Genomic DNA, 16,265 nt, shown 5'->3' on the forward strand with positions numbered 1-16,265 from the left:
ATGGAAATCATGGAGTTTGATTGCAGGCATTCAGAACTGAGGACTGAGCTGTCTCCTCGGCTCTACACAGGGGACCCTGGGACTAGCCCACAGTGAGCCAATGAATCTGAGAATCAGATCCTCTTCAAAATACTCTACAGACTAGATGGGCACAAAGAGCTCTGACTACTGTTAAAGGTTGTATACATGTATACCACAGTGCTAGATCCTTATTTGAGAACACTTGTCGTGCCTTCTCATGGGATAACATTGAAACGTCAAATTACGTATCAGTTACCTTCAAACTTATCCCATCCCTTGCTAGTTGTTGTGTAGCCTGTGGACTAGTTGCAAGGTATCCTGGGAGCTTGTTGCAGGCTCAGGATTTAGGCTCTTTCCTAGGCTCACTGATCACAATCTTTGTTTATCAAACCTCTTGGTGATTAGTGTGCTCATGAAAGACTGAGAATTCTCACTTAACACAAGAAAGTTGGATCTCAGCAAAGGCGCATGGCTCACAGGAGGCCACAGTGAACCAGAATAAAGGCTGAGTACTTATACCACGAGTCTAATCCATGCTCTCCCCACCACACAACATGGAGGATTTCACTAACAGGTGACAGATTTTAGATACACAGCCTCAAAACGTGGGGCATATATTTGAAGTTTAAAATAATGTAACTCAAGATAGTCCTGTTTCTTTTTTGTCAGGGGGTGAAAATAAAATGCAGAGCAAATAGCCAGTAGGTTATAGCACAGAACTTAAGCTGTATTCAGAAAGTGTTGAAAACGCCCACGATTTCTATTTATGAGGTTCAGAAACATTATTCTTAAATGGAGGAATTAAGACACTTTGAATTTCAGGGTTTGTGTGCAAAGACCACAGGAATCTAGTATTTACTTTGTTTTGCTTATATCCAGCTTTCTGGATATTATGATTGCTTTTGTAAGAAAAAGGGGCATTATCTCTGTGTTTTTCTCACGTTCAAACAGGAATATGAAAAGCACTGAATCCAAAGAAGAGAGGCCAAAAGGTAAATTAAAATGCTTACAATTCCCCTACGAAGTATAGACACAAGACACAGTTTCGAGAGACACGACTAAATTGGTTTCATCATTAAACTCACACACCAATGCATATTGTATGCTTGCTATTAGGTAGACTAGTATTATTTATTACATTTATTAATAAGTGAACATGAGCCATGGGTGCATTATTTTACTTAAGCTTAATGAAAATCCTGTGGGTTGCTCTTATTTTCCTCATTTTATTTATAAGGTCACTTGACTTGTATTAAAAACAAACAAACAAACAACAAACAGAAAAACTCAACTGTGACACAAAGTCAGTAAAGTAAAAACATAGGGGATAAACTGAGTCATCAGGGCTTGAAAGGAGTCTTCTAAATTAATGTTGTGACCTGAAATGAGATGTTCGATTCAACACCTGAAGATCGGATTTCCCTAGATTTCTGTTCTGGACTGAATTTCTACTGACTTTCCACAGTGTGGTGGATACGCTTTCTTCTGTATCAAACACACTGAGCTCGTGAGAACACAGAAAACCCTTTGGAGGGTTTGGAGAGCTGCAGTCTGTTGGAGGTTGTAACCAAGTGTAGGTGACACTGCCCTTAGGGATTCTCAGTCAAGATTCTGTTGCTGAGACGGCCAACAAAAAGCTGATTTAAAATGCCAGCACATTGAGGACATTCTTACTGAGGTCAGCTGCACTGGCCTTCCATGAAACTGGCATTGCCAGGCAGGTGGTGAGGTGGAGCACCCCAAAAGGGTTCTAGGTTATACACATGAGCATTGCTATGCTTAGAGGGGCAGAGTTGATGAGAAATGCTTAAATTAAAAGGATATCAGAACAAGAACCCATGGTAGAAACTGCCTAGATAGCCTAAAATTTAGACCCTCAGCAAAAGGGAAACTGACAAATACTCCAAAAAAAAAATGATGAATCATCTACAAAAAGAGAAGTCACAATGTTTACCCCATTGTACACAGTACACCTCCTCCTTGCAATAGAAGCACACAGGCTTTGTCTTGGCAAAAGTTAAATGTCAGTCCATGCTCAGAACTAATCATGAAATCATGAGTGATCACAGCTCTGGCTAAAACCTACAGCTTCCAAGTGGCTACTTAATATAAGAGACAAGTCTTGATTACGCAACAACACTTTGTGATACCTTACAGAGCAGAAGTACCCAGTGCCCTCTAGCACTCACTTATTATGCTAGATGGTTGAGGTGACTGGACCCTATGCTATGCAGAACTTCAACTTTGACTACACAATTTCCTTTTTAAGTTTGGTTAAAGCACCAATTTCACCACCTCCAGTTCCCATATGCTGTCCCTTGGAGACAGTGCAGTGTTTATGATACTTGTCTATATTACTGGGATTTTTTTTCTTTTGAGAAAAGAAAAGGGTATATTGTTTCCTGGATTAAAAGAAAGAAAGAAAAGCAGAAAAAAAATGAGAGAGAGGGAGGGAGGGTGGAAGGAGAGAGAGAGAGAGAGAGAGAGAGAGAGAGAGAGAGAGAGAGAGAGAGCACATATTGACGTCTCTACAGAACTCTCTTCTTAGGAGAAACTTGACATGAGGTACCACCTATCAAGCCTACACAAACAGAATCACCCTGCTCTTTACTGGAATATGCAGTGGTTTTGAAACCTACCACCTTTACTTCAGGGGTGGAATATTGTAGCATTGCCTCTTGTCCAGGTTTAATCAGTCTGATTTTTTAGCCACCCCAAGGAATCTATTTCACCTTTGTGAAGTTGGCTAGTGTCCCAGATTTATTCGGATTTAATATACAAAGAGTAAGAGAAAATAGAGAAATCTACCTGGTATCATTTTATTAACTGCACAAAATTCAATCGTCAGATGGAGAAGAACAGGAAACTCAGCACACGGATGGCTGAGAAGTTAAAGCTCAGAGAGAGGGAGCACAATTGTCCCTCAGTATACGTTCCTTCATATGATTTTCTATGCATGCCTTTGAATTTCAAATTCAGATAAGGCATGTATATGTACATACATAAAATGGAAGACATTTTTTGATAAACAAGTAGGCCAGGTATCCAAACAAAAAGATATTGCCTTGCTTTTTTCCATTTAATCACCGAAGCCCTCATGTCGCATTATGTCACAGGAGTGGAATCACCAGAATGAACAAACTTAACCCTTTTTAGCTTACTGCATGAGGTCTTAGGGCACGAGGAATCCTGGAACTGCCAGGTAGGGGGAGATTTGGAGAGTGCAGGGGAAAAGGGGACATGCAGGGGATAGAAATAATAGAAACGTTTTTAATATATTGATGTGAGATGGGAGGTAATTCCGCAATGTGATTTAGTGGTGACCACTCCTCTGGGGCCTTCAGGGAAGCAGGCTTGTTTTCTTTTATGGAGAAATGCTGGCATGCTTGACTTTAGAGAATCAGGAAGATCGTTTGGCAAATAACAGCTACGGTACATGTCCTTGTCAGAACACCTGCTGTACTCTCCCAGCAAACGCGAGGGCCACGGCGGCTCTCCTCTAATGACACCTCATCAATCCGCTCCTATCAATGTCCCAGCCATGGAGGTGACTTCGAGTGCTCACCAGCCTTAGAAAATGTCAACGTTTGGGGAGAAAAGGTCAGTCACAGCTCCCCCCTATACCTCCCCTGCCAAGCCACCGTGGGCCTGGCGTTCATTATCCTAATTAAATCCAGCAGCTGAACATCTTCTTATCTGTAGGGGAGGAGAGCAGGGGCATGATGCAATAGGATTGATTTGCATATCCAAAGTTAATTAGTGCGGAGGAGCAGGTGTACAGTAATAATAATTATCACACATGACAATCACCTGTGACCACTTCCCCGTGCTCCTTCCGGGATTCAACACAGTGATTGCTGGCTGGTTTTTTCCTTGCTTCATAGCCATCCTGAGCTGTTTATGTCCTTGTGCCTCTCTTCGCAAACCTGCTGTGAGAGCCTTCTCTGCTCCTTAACAGGCTCTGTGTTTTTCTCTAAAGGTATATTTTCCCCGGTTTCATTCGGAGGGGAGACTGTCGTAAGACAGCTATTTTCAATTTTGTTTGCTGAAGTTGTCACATCCTGGTGGAGCCCGGGTGTTTATTTTTAGATTACATGTAAGTGGATAAGGAAAAAATGCTCAGGATCATAATTTGAAAATCCCACTCTGCACCATTTGAAGATTCTATCTCAAGCATATGCTGGGAAATCAGTCTGATCCAAAATAAACTTCACAGGCAGCAGCCACATGACAACATGACAATTTGATGTTTGCCACAAGGTAGTCATGCCAGTTTGAGGACATGGAGACCTGAACCAGAGCCCTCAGTTCTTAAGCCTGGGCAAGGCACACTTACTGGACACAACCCTAAAGAGAAAGAGAAATGTGTTGGGATGTTTAAGAGCTGACAAAATCAGGATAAACAAACAAACAAACACACGTTAGAATGATGAAGTGGTAGGATGGCTTCAACTGTCGCTTTGAAAGAGACTCAGTGCAGCTTCCAGGATGGCTCTCCTGGAGGCTCCATGCAGAAGGTTTAGATAGATTACACTCTTTGGACTTAGCTTGCACATAAATGTGTAGGTTATGCAGGTTGCAAAGTGTTTTCTCTGTCAAACTGGGGTAATTTTTTCAAATTAAGTCAAAAAGCGTGTCCTGGAAATGGGATGTGCTTTTATAGAAATGAATTATTGCTGTATGCTATACAGGAATTTAACGCTCACAATGGTAGGCTAATAAGTAGGTAAGAACAGAATATTAAATACAAAGAAATTTTGTAGGTAAAGGGAGGCATTAATGTTAAATGAGCTATGAAACCGTGACTGTTTTAATTTTTTTTCCTTTTGACTTTTGTCTGTTTCACCGGTATTTGTCAGGGTACACTTTTGCCAATCATGTCAAGTATAACAGGTAGGCCTCCCTTTCACACAGCTTTAATGATAAGTGACAGAGATGGCAAGAGGCACTCAGCTGCCTGCAGAACGCATTAAAAATGCAAAACTTTACTTATCAGTCTTTTATTAAAACTTTCTGTAATTGTGCAAAATTATTTTCCCACTGGGTTAGCTTTCAATATGGAGTACAATTATATTTCTGACACAAAAATAATTATAGTTAAAAAAAACTACGAGAAAAAGAAGTATTTATTTTTAAAGCAAAATTCATCCATTTTATATCCACAAAGAAGAATTACAATGAAAAATTAAGCAATTACTGAGCCAGAGCTCCAGTTTTGAACATTTAACTTCCAGTAGGAGACAGCTGGGTGGAAACCCAGGCAACTGAATTGAAAAGAATTATGGGTTGTAGATGGAGACTTTGTAGTCCTTGTCTGCTTATGAAGGACTTACTTTCTACTTTTAATCTATCAGCATTAGAGTGTGCCATGGTGTGTTTTCTAACATGGTTTAAATGTTGAGGATACAGGTGAACTTCAGTGTGGTATCTATGTGTGTGTGTGTGTGTGTGTGTGTGTGTGTGTGTGTGTTTTCTTTCTATTTAGTGTATCCATAACTTAAGATTTTAATTCCAAGAGCTGATTGCCTGGTGTACTGATTTAATGTGTGGAGCATAACATTAAAATAATCTCCAAATTTTTGGTTTTGTCATCTTAAATTTAAACAACAACCATCCCCAAAATACTGGTATGCAAATCTCTATAGAAACAAAATTGTGTCTGGTGTAGATAGCTTTAAAGATGTAGGGATTAAATGGGCTGAGAATGTCTTTCAGTGGTATGGTGCTTTCATAGCATGTGCAAGGAACTGGGTTCCATCCCCAGCACTACAGAAACAAAGGAGTTATTGCATCTCTGGGATATAGAGCACAGATAGAATGCTTGCTTTGGGTACACGAGGCTCTGAGTTAAATTCCTGGTAATACAGTTATACTCCCAGATAAACACAAACACATAAGTTTAAAGATTAGCAAATATCTAGTTAAGATATAGAGGTGTGTGTCTGTGTGTGTGTGTGTGTGTGTGTGTGTGTGTCTGTGTGTACATGTCTGTGTGTATGTATATATTTAACATTTTAGGAAACATAGAAACACAAATTTGTATTTTAACCAGGAGGCTTTAGGATCAGATCCCATTTTTATAGAATCTGAGATTACTACTTATTACTTTATTCATACCCTGCCTTGATGGTTCATTCATTTGATTACAGGAAACTCTTTGTCTTCAGTAACTACTCAGTAGAGTTTTAAGTAACTGCAGGGAAATCCAAAGATTTCTGCCTTGTTTGAATTTCCGTTCTTGTCCTTAACTACCTTGTAGTCTAGGATTCGAGGACAGCAGACTGTAATTCCACATAAAAAAAAAACTGAGGTCTCTTACAGTGGGGAGATCCTAAGGCTCCACTGGTGGTGGTGGGGTGGGGGAGATATGGAGGCTTACATGTGTATTTATATTTAAAATTCACTATATTCTATTTCACTTAATGTAGATAGCATAAATATGGTGGCATTGCAAGCTGGTACAACTACTCTGGAAATCAGTCTGGAGGTTCCTCAGAAAACTGGATATAGTACTACCTGAGGACCCAGCTATACCACTCCTGGGCATATACCCAAAGGATGCTCCAACATATAACAAGGTCACGTGCTCTACTATGTTCATAGAAGCCTTGTTTATAATAGCCAGAAGCTGGAAAGAACCCAGATGTCCTTCAACAGAAGAATGGATATAGAACATGTGGTACATCTACACAATGGAGTACTACTCAGCTATCAAAAACAATGACTTCATGAAATTCATAGGCAAATGGATAGAACTAGAAAATATCATCCTGAGTGAGGTAACCCAATCCCAAAAAATAAACATGGTATGCACTCACTGATAAATGGATATTAGCCCAATACCTTGAATTACCCAAGATACAATCCCCAGACCACATGAAGCTCAAGTAGAAGGATGACCAAAGTGCAGATGCTTCACTCCTTCTTAAAAGGGGGAACAAAAATATTCATAGGAAAAGATATGGAGACAAAGTGTGGAGCAGAGACTGAAGAAATGGCCATTCAGAGCCTGCCCCAACTGGGGATCCAGTCCATATATATACAGCACCAAACCCAAACAGTATTGCTGATGCCATGAAGTGCAGGCTGACAGGAGCCTGATATAGCTGTCTCCTGAGAGGCTCTGCCAGAGCATGACAAAATACAGAGGTGAATGCTAGCAGAAAACCATTGAACTGAGAATGGGGTCCCCATTGGAAAAGTTAGAGAAAGGATTGAAGGAACTGAAGGGGCTTGCAACCCCATAAGAACAACAATATCAACCAACCAGAGCTCCCAGGGACTAAACCACTACCCAAGGAGGACACATGCTCAGACCCATGGCTCCAGCTGCATATGCAGCAGAGGATGGCCTTGTTGGGCACCAATGGGAGGAGAGGTCCTTTGTTCTGCCAATACTGGGCCCCCCAGTGTGGAGAAATGTCAGGGCGGGGAGATGGGAAGGGGTGGGTGGTTGCGGAGGGGGGGACACCCTCATAGAAGGAGGAGTAGTGAGGATGGGACAGGGTGTATATGGATGGGAAACCAGGAAAGGGAATAACATTTTAAATGTAAGTTAAAAAAAAAGTCCAATTAAAAAAAAAAAAAACAACTTCTATTTGACACTGTAGATAAATGCACAGGCTGACACTGACCATCATGCCCTAGAGGAGGCCCACTGAAGGAAGAACAGCTAGAGATACAGGTTTTATCATATGAACTGAATTTATCAAACTCTGTATCACTCTCATATATATTGATTGCTTTTCCAATGAAGGTAAGAGGTGGACCCACCTATAGAAAAGCCTATGCTTCTTTGAGTCAGAACCGATGAAGGTAAGCGTTAGTTCCCCAAAGATCACCAGGGTTCTTTCAAGCCTTAAGGTTAACTCTTTTAAGGTAGGTTAAGGATCAAGATCCTGACTCATTTGCTTGCTGCAGGAAGATGAGTAGCAGGGAGGAGAAGGAAGAGGAGGAGGAAGAGGAGAAAGGCAATACTTGTATCCAAGCAGGGTTCAAGCAAGTCCTTGTAGAGGCTGAGAGTCCTTGGAGAATGCTCACTGTTTTCATTTCTGTTGAGGGCATGAATAAGAAGCTTAGGCTGTTTAACCAGAGGCATCAGTACAAGAGCATTTGCTACAGTGAAGAATGGCTGTCAGAGGCAAAGGCAGAGAGGCACTGCACCTTGGCCCTAGCCATTGTTTCTTGACATCTAAAATGTAGTATAGTCCTGGAGTTGGTCTCAGACCTTACGACCTTGAAGGTATGGGAGAACAAGGAAACAGAGAGCTGCTTCCACCACTGGGGCGCCATGAGTACACGGCTGAAGTAACTTGTAAACAGTGGGAGCTTAACGGGGGTTTGGAAAATGAACAGGCTGGAGGAGCAATGTAAAGTAAACAACAGGAGGAGAAGGGGTTGTTTCCTTTCCCTCTTCTTGAAGTATGGCTAAACAGGTTAAACACCTGTGAGAAGAGGGCGCTTCAGGGACACCCTCGGACTCAAATTGTCCATGGGTGTCTTGGAGATGGCATGCCTCTCCTTGAAGAGTGATTAGCTGCCTCTTCACTGCTGTGGCGGCTGGCAGTGATGAGCTGGGCTTTCACCTGCAGGTGTTGCTATGGCAAAGGACACTTGGCATAGACCCAGGTGACATTAAAAGGCAAAAGTGGAACTGAGGGTAGAGAAAATAGAAGCTTGATTCAAATAGATCTAGTTATCTCCTTTTCTGAGACTTTGCCCAGAACCAGACTGACCGAGCCTTGGACTCTTGACACCTTGAAGGTATCTAAGTCCTGAAACTCTGGTACATACATCAACTTCAAAAACTCCAACAAACAACCCCCTCCCCCAACAAATGTAGCCAGTTTTAGTATTAATTCACTGTAAAAATTATTCTCTTAGGAGACAAGAGGCTTCAAAAGGATTAAGAAATTGAAAGGAACTGCTTCACAAACGCTGTAAAATCATTTCTTTTTCCTAATGTAAAAATTGGCTGGCAAAATAGCTGGTTTTATCTGCAATTCTGAATTTTTCTTTCATTGCTACTTTCATTACCATCCACATGGTTTTTCAAGACAACCATGCTCATTTCTCTGGTGTCAATCAAAGAGATTTCTGTCTTAACTTTCAGTTGATTTCCACACTAAATTGAAATTTTCTTTTATTTTCCATTTCCATGTTTGTGCCTATCATCCTATTTACTCATTAAGGATTCATCGTGGTCAAGGTTTCATTTTTCTACTTTATCTATCTATAAAAAATATCTTAACGACATCTAAAAGGTTTCTGTCCTAAAGATACATAAATATGATATGATATGATGCCATATATATGGATATAATTTCTATGTCAGAACATGATATAGTCACTTCACTCTGACTACTTGACTCATTTTGCTCCTTATTTGCTGATGATTAACAGTAATGGCAAATTATATGCTGACTGCATTGTTTTTGCTTGAGAATTCCTACAGTAGATCTAGATGGAGGTTCTTCCTCAGCTCTCCAATCATGAGGAGTTGAGTACTATAGCTCAGATGTATGGTGTGGTCGGAAAGGGTAATGCTGTGCCTGGTGTACTCCAATGCACAGTGAATTCCTAAATTGCTGTGACTTCTTGGAGAAGAAAGTGCCATGCTTCTAAGTAACCAGGCAGGGTAGAGTGAAATATGGATTAGGTCATGGGAGAGACGTGGGCGGGAGGGAGCTTGGCATGAACCAACATCTGTGCATTTTCCTATGCATCTCTGCATTGATTAAAAGTGACCATCTAACTCTTCGGAACAATGTTTGCTATGAGAAGGGATTGGAAATAGGATGTTGCTCCTTAAGAGGAGGGGCTGGTGGATAACTCAGTGCATAAAGAAACACTGATTTGTTCATTGATAACTCTGTTCTTTTCTCTTTCCTCACCTTCTAACCTTTTCTTTCCCTCTCCTTTCTTTCCTTTTAAAATAATTAAAAATTAAATTTATTAACTTGTGTTTTCCATCTGTGCGTGTGTGTGTGTATGTGTGCGTGTGTGTACGTGTGTGTACGTGTGTGTATTCGTGTGTATTCACCCTTATACTTGAGCATGTGTGTGCCACAATTCACATATGGGGGCCCAAAAACAACTTGGAGGAGTAGTTCTCTCTTCCCACAATGTCAGTTTTGGGAATTGAGCCCAGGAAGCTGGGCATGGCAGCAAGTACGTAATCTATGGAGCCATTTCTTTATATCCTTCCCTCCTTCTCTCCTTCCCTCTTTCTTCCCTCCTTCCCTCCCTCCTTCCTATTTATTTATTTATTTATTTATTTATTTACTTATTTATTTGAGACAAGGTCTGTGTATGTCAGGCTGGCCTTGAACCTTCCTACTTCAGTCTTGCAAGTTGAGATTACAGATATGCACTACTGTGCCTTGTGAAGGAATTGTAGGTAACTGGATTAAAAGAGGAAGGGCAGAAAGAAACTTTTATTGATACCGGATTATGAATCTCCTATATTTGAGGTGATTATTATTCTTAAATTTGCCAGGCACAAAGGCAATGGCTTTTTGTCACAGTTGCCAAGCCATCTTTCTAGATAATATCGTCTATCTGGAAAAAGTTATAAAGAATGATTGTCACAGATTTTTCTGAACAGTCTGATAAATTTTGATCTGATTGTAGAGCCTACCATTCTGTCAACATGTCAAAACCTTGTGTGAGATGCTCACACAAGCTCCATTACTCTCCACCCTGTTTTACAGGAAGTCCTAGAAGTTCTTTGATGGGACAGAAGAATTTTTGCCAGACTGGAGTGAATTATAACTGCTACCACGTAATTAAAATGATTTTGTGCCAGTTGCTTTTGTTGGGCTGGATCCACACAAAATATAATTTCAGTCCTGTTTGTAGGCATCCTGGGATAGATTTGAAATCAGTGTTACTATTTAAGAGAGGTTAATGAAAAATGGCGACAGCGGCTTCTGTCTAACTATCAGATATGAGAGATGACCACTGTCGTTAGGTTACCCTGACTGGCTGCTTCCTTGGGTTACAAGGTGGTTTGCAAGGTCTGAGTGTTAATCCAGCCTCGGTCTTGGCCTCTCTCTGCCTAGTCCTTGAAATGGTGCAGCTGTTGTCAGTAACAGTGGAGAGCTCCAGTTATGAACGGCTATGCTTGGATACAGAAACATGCCTCTACACAGGGGAGAGAGAGGAAGAAAAAAGAAAAGAAAAAAATTACAAAAAAGCAAAACAAAAACCTTACAAAACCAACTTACCTAAAAGGCAAACATTGGTTTTTTTTTTTTGCCTGGCTCTGATTATGTATATAAAATGGACAATATGGTGGGAGCGAAAAAGACCCTCATAAAAATCCTTCTTGAAAACCATTGTTGCTGACAGCCGTGACCTCTGTGCGTCTGCATGTTTACCCATAATTCATAATTAACAAAGACATTAGAACTGCCACAGGAGAATTCTGGGCTTTATTTCTTTCTAACTGGGCAGTACTAATGCTGGAAGTGCTCCCAAATCAGTGATTTAACATTTCAGGAAATCTTGGAGAGGCAGCGGAAGCCTCCTTACATAGCTCATACGCTGGGACTTTGGCGATACAGATACGGCCGAGATAATTATTCAGCTCTCGTTATTGCCGTAGCTCCGCACCTGATCCCCGAACCATTAGAGCACTCTGCAGGTTATTACAACTATCAAACATCAAGGTCTCTTTTCTAGTCTCTTGACTATGTGGCTATCATTTTACTCCTTTTAAATCCCCCATCTGCATAGAAAGCCTCTGTGTTTTTCTTTTTCTTTCTTTTTTTTCTTCCGGAGATCTGCTCATGGCTTTCTCCCTCCCTCTTCTTTATTGCTCCCCAAATGGAGCCCCTTTCTTACTAGCACATTTGCATAAAAATATAAACCTATATAAGCCTCGTGTCTTTCCACTTGTATTATTTTTATACCCTTTCTCTTGTTTGATTTTCTCTTCTAGCCCTCTGCACCTTTTAATTTGGGCAGCGAAGAAGTCAGTAGAAGGGAATTCTCCTGAGCTCGAGGAAACCATGATGATATAATATCAGATTACAGTAGTTGTCAGTGAAAATGTTTAATCTTTTACTTGGTTGAGGCCCCCTTGACATTCTGTAAAGCTGCTATGCATTTCTACTACATGTGATACCTAAACTCAGAACCACAGAAAAGGATGAAAGGACAATTGGGATAAAGACATCTTTTTACATTGTGAACGTCTTTAATAGATCATTACACCTTACCTTTCCATGGAATTTAGGAATAATCAGTCTGTGGATGAAGTATATTTTCAGTTTGGGTCATAATCTAACCCTTTCAAATTTTTTTTTTTGCTTCTAATACCCTTCTAGACAAACTAGAAGATGATCAAAACTAGACAGCTCTGCATATTCTGGGCACTGTGTCAGCTATCTAGGGGCAGACAGTCACTTATCATGATATATAAAGGTACTATTATAAATTAAGAGTCTGGAGCAGACCTCTGCAGGTTGCATCTTAAGTGCAAGCAAGATGCTGTCTCCAGATGTCTTACACAGCTTTCACTCTCTGAAGAAACCTTTGTTTTGCATGATCTCCAACAAACACCTGTAAAAGAGGCATTCTACCCATGGTAGGCCTATCTGCAGAAAAAGCTCATCCAACAAGGGGGGTTGAGCAGAGCCACATTCGGTATGGCGGGGCTAAGAAACATATGGCTTCCTCACTTAATAACGCTGCACAGTCGTCCCACACCATATTCCCTTAAATGGGCATTAGCTCTGTAGCCAAATTAGCAGGCTATAAAATATATGAAAATAGATGCTTTTTTTGATGTTACAAAAAAAAAATTGAAAAGTGGCGTAACCGTGTCCACCCATTATCAGTGTGTGTGCCTTCTGTGTACGTGGGCATGATGAATGCATTGCACTTTTTAGAAGGGGGAATACAGAGAGGATTCAAAGGCAACTTTTCTATTTTTAAAAAATCATAAGCAGTGAAAGCTAAGTGGTTACACGATGTACGTCACCAGCCTATGTACATAAACCGAATGATTTTCCTGACTTTTAGGAGACAGTAGTTTCTTTTAGAGCCTCATTTTGTCTACCCCAAAGAGGCTTTAACTGTTTCAACATTATATTACTCTCTTTAGTCCATGGTACATATGCATGTTTCCCTTCAGGGTCTAGGGAGTATAGGCTTCTACACTAAATATACATCTATTAATGCAAATACATGTCAATTAATCATAAAAAGAAACCAGTGGGCAGCATACGCTTTCCTTACAGTCAATGACCACAGTAAGAATGCATCACTTTGGACCCTTCTGCTACTGTGGGGGTCATCAAAGGGTCAGAGGCATCCTACATTGTGTGTGCTTTCATTTTCAATGCTGTATGCACTGGCATACATCCTTCAGGATATGATAGACTTCACTATTAGAAAATTTGAATTAGAATATTGTTTTATGTTTAAGATTCTTATCAGGTGTTGTCTACTTATTTAACAAGAAAAAGACCCAGATAAGGCAAACAGCTTGCTTAATGTCCTACAGCCATGTGCTCATGACACCCTTCTCTTCCGACCTTGTGAGGACCTCTTCCTGCTGCTGTACTAAGCTGGTGCCTCCCATACTTTCATAACGCGTGATATCATCAAGTCAAGGAAAGATATTTTCAAGCTTTTTTTCTAGAAGGAGTAGAGGTTTAGTTGCATCCATTCATTATCTGGATTGGTGAAAAATGCATAAATTTACAAGATGGTAGATCAGTAACATGGCAAAGGCTTTTCCTTTGTATGACAACCAACTGACCCCTAAATGAATTGAACCTATGACCTCTTTCCTCATTAGCTCCAGAAAAAAAAAGACAACTACCCCAGAAACAATCGTTACAAGCAAGTTACAACACAAATCCCCTATGTTATTCCTTGGGGACTAATTAGAGAGCTAAAACAATGCTCTTTGAAAGACATACAAAATCATATTGCTATGTTCTTCTGAGTTGTGAACCTTTTGATTCCATGCAAAATTTTATGTAAGAACAAATATACATTGCTTTGGGAAGAAGTTTCCAAGTTTCTCTAAGATTTCCAGTTTGGGTCCATTATCCAAAATACGTTAAACTAATCATTCTATTTGATGTGCCACTGGACTGTGATGATGTCATCATTGGTCTTGATGTTTGACTGAAACAATTTACATTGTTTTAGTAACTAGCAGATTACAGCATTTTATATTGCTGGAGAAGGAAAGAGGAGTAGAAAGGGAAAATATATGTGTGGTCTTTATAATTACTTCTAAAAAAAGTGACAAATAATTTGGGATATTATGAAAATTCAGTTAATGTTGTTTTGAGTGGAGATGGGTGTCACTCAAATCCTGAATGTTTTTTATGCATAATGAGAAAAAATAATGTTGAGAGCATCTTTGGCATTGATGATTTATGGAAAACAGTACAGCCTTTCTAGTAATCATGGGGTTAAAGCCCTATAAAGAACCTTCCAGATGCACTTTGTTATCCAAGAGACAGATAGAGAAATGCTGTTCTACTGATATATTACATAAATCATGGTGCCAGCCAGAAAAACAACAGATGACCAATTTGTACAAAGCATTTTTTCCTTATGTTACATTTATTTAAAATACATTAAATCATTGCGTTGAAATTGAGGCAGCTGGCAGTCCAGGCAACCTTATAAGATTTCTGTTTTCTGGATGGAGGCCCAGTCACATGGAAAGGTGAGCCTTTGGGCTAGCGGATTCACTTTGTTCTATGCCAAGCCTTTGCCAATCACAGGTAGTCTAGAATGCAGTCCTTGCTTTCTTTGCTTTTTTTTCTCTTCCTTTTCCTTTTCATACATTCCTCTCCCCACAGTTCTCCCTTCTCTCTCACTTCCTCTCTCCATCTATTCCTTCCCACTTTTGAGAAGTCTCCTGGAAAAAAAGGGGTTAATACCCATTTTTCCCAAGTGAAGTCACAAATTAAGGATGCCCAGACTCAATCCAAAGAAAAGGACCTGTGTAAAACAGAATTGGAGAAATGCGGCCATTTTCCAGGAACCTCTTTTCCCTCATGCGTCCTGGAACTGCTATGATGCTTACCTCACTTAGGGGATAAAAGTCTTGTCTTAGTTACATTAACTGGCTTAATTTGTGAATGAAAATTAAATATTTGTTGCATATTTAGTTCATATTTACATTCAGATTACATATGTAGGAATGCATTCAGTGTTTATTACCAATTGCTTTGAAAACAAGTTCTGAATAAGCAAAGTCAAAACAGAGGAGTCTATACTGAAGAACTTTAATTTTTTGTTTATTTAATGATGGTTTTATATCATGGGATGTAATCTTAAAGAATTTTGGTAGGTTGTAATGTCTAGTTTTTTAATGAAATTAGCTATCCAAATGAGAGTCCACTGGTTTTAATAAAATTTTCTTCTTTATTGGTCAATAGTCAGGAGATTAGAATGGGAAATTCAGTTTTTCAAGAAGTTGAAATTTGAAGCTACCAAGATGATAGAATTCTATTTAAATTCATCAACTATTTTTGGGTCACTACTGTGTTCACAACATGCTAGGAACATATTTGGTAAATTTTTAAGGACTTAAATATACTTTTTCTCTTAGGAGACTAAATTAGAGCATAAGAAAAATACAAAACAAAGTCTGTTCTCTCAGTTTATGATCTCTATGGAGAGATTTGTATTTTGGGGAAATATGCAAACAATTAAAGAACAATTCCAGGCCTCAAGTGGTGTCAAGCTGAGTCCCAAACATAATACAGACATATAGTCTTGGCTGTTTAGAAGAGGCATAGGTTACGGAAGACCATTGCTTCTGAAATACCATTATAGAAGTCGCCTATAAGGACCCTCACAGAAGATGTAAGGATTGAAACAATTTCTTAACTGTAGAGAACATTACAAATGTTTAAGACCGTTGGAACATTTGGTGTTAACTAACAATGAGACCATCCAAATAGGTTTATTCTACCATCCTTGGGATGAATATGAGGCAAGTTTAATTTGTGAATACTTAAAAAAAATTCTAAGGTGGACATAGGAGCACACACCTATAATCCTAGTACAGGACTGGAGGCAGGAGGATTATTAAAATGAGGTAATTTGGGGCTACATTGTTAGATTTTTCTCAGATAAGAAAAGTAAGAACTGGTGAGTGGATTGCTACAAAGGAGAGATGCAAAAAATATGAAGTATGAAAAGAGGACTCATTGTTTTTGTTTTTAAATTAAGTGTAAATTAATATGTAGCAAGGGCTGAGG

General features: G+C 39.7%; 1 pseudogene; it reads left to right on the forward strand.

Annotated features, from left to right (window-relative positions):
- The first annotated feature begins 3,457 nt into the window (after positions 1-3,457).
- LOC103693231 (uridine 5'-monophosphate synthase pseudogene) overlaps positions 3,458-16,265 on the forward strand; it is a 28,332-nt pseudogene continuing 15,524 nt past the window's right edge.

Source organism: Rattus norvegicus, chromosome 14 (genome assembly GCF_036323735.1).
Source record: "Rattus norvegicus strain BN/NHsdMcwi chromosome 14, GRCr8, whole genome shotgun sequence".
Taxonomy (NCBI): Eukaryota; Metazoa; Chordata; class Mammalia; order Rodentia; family Muridae; genus Rattus; species Rattus norvegicus.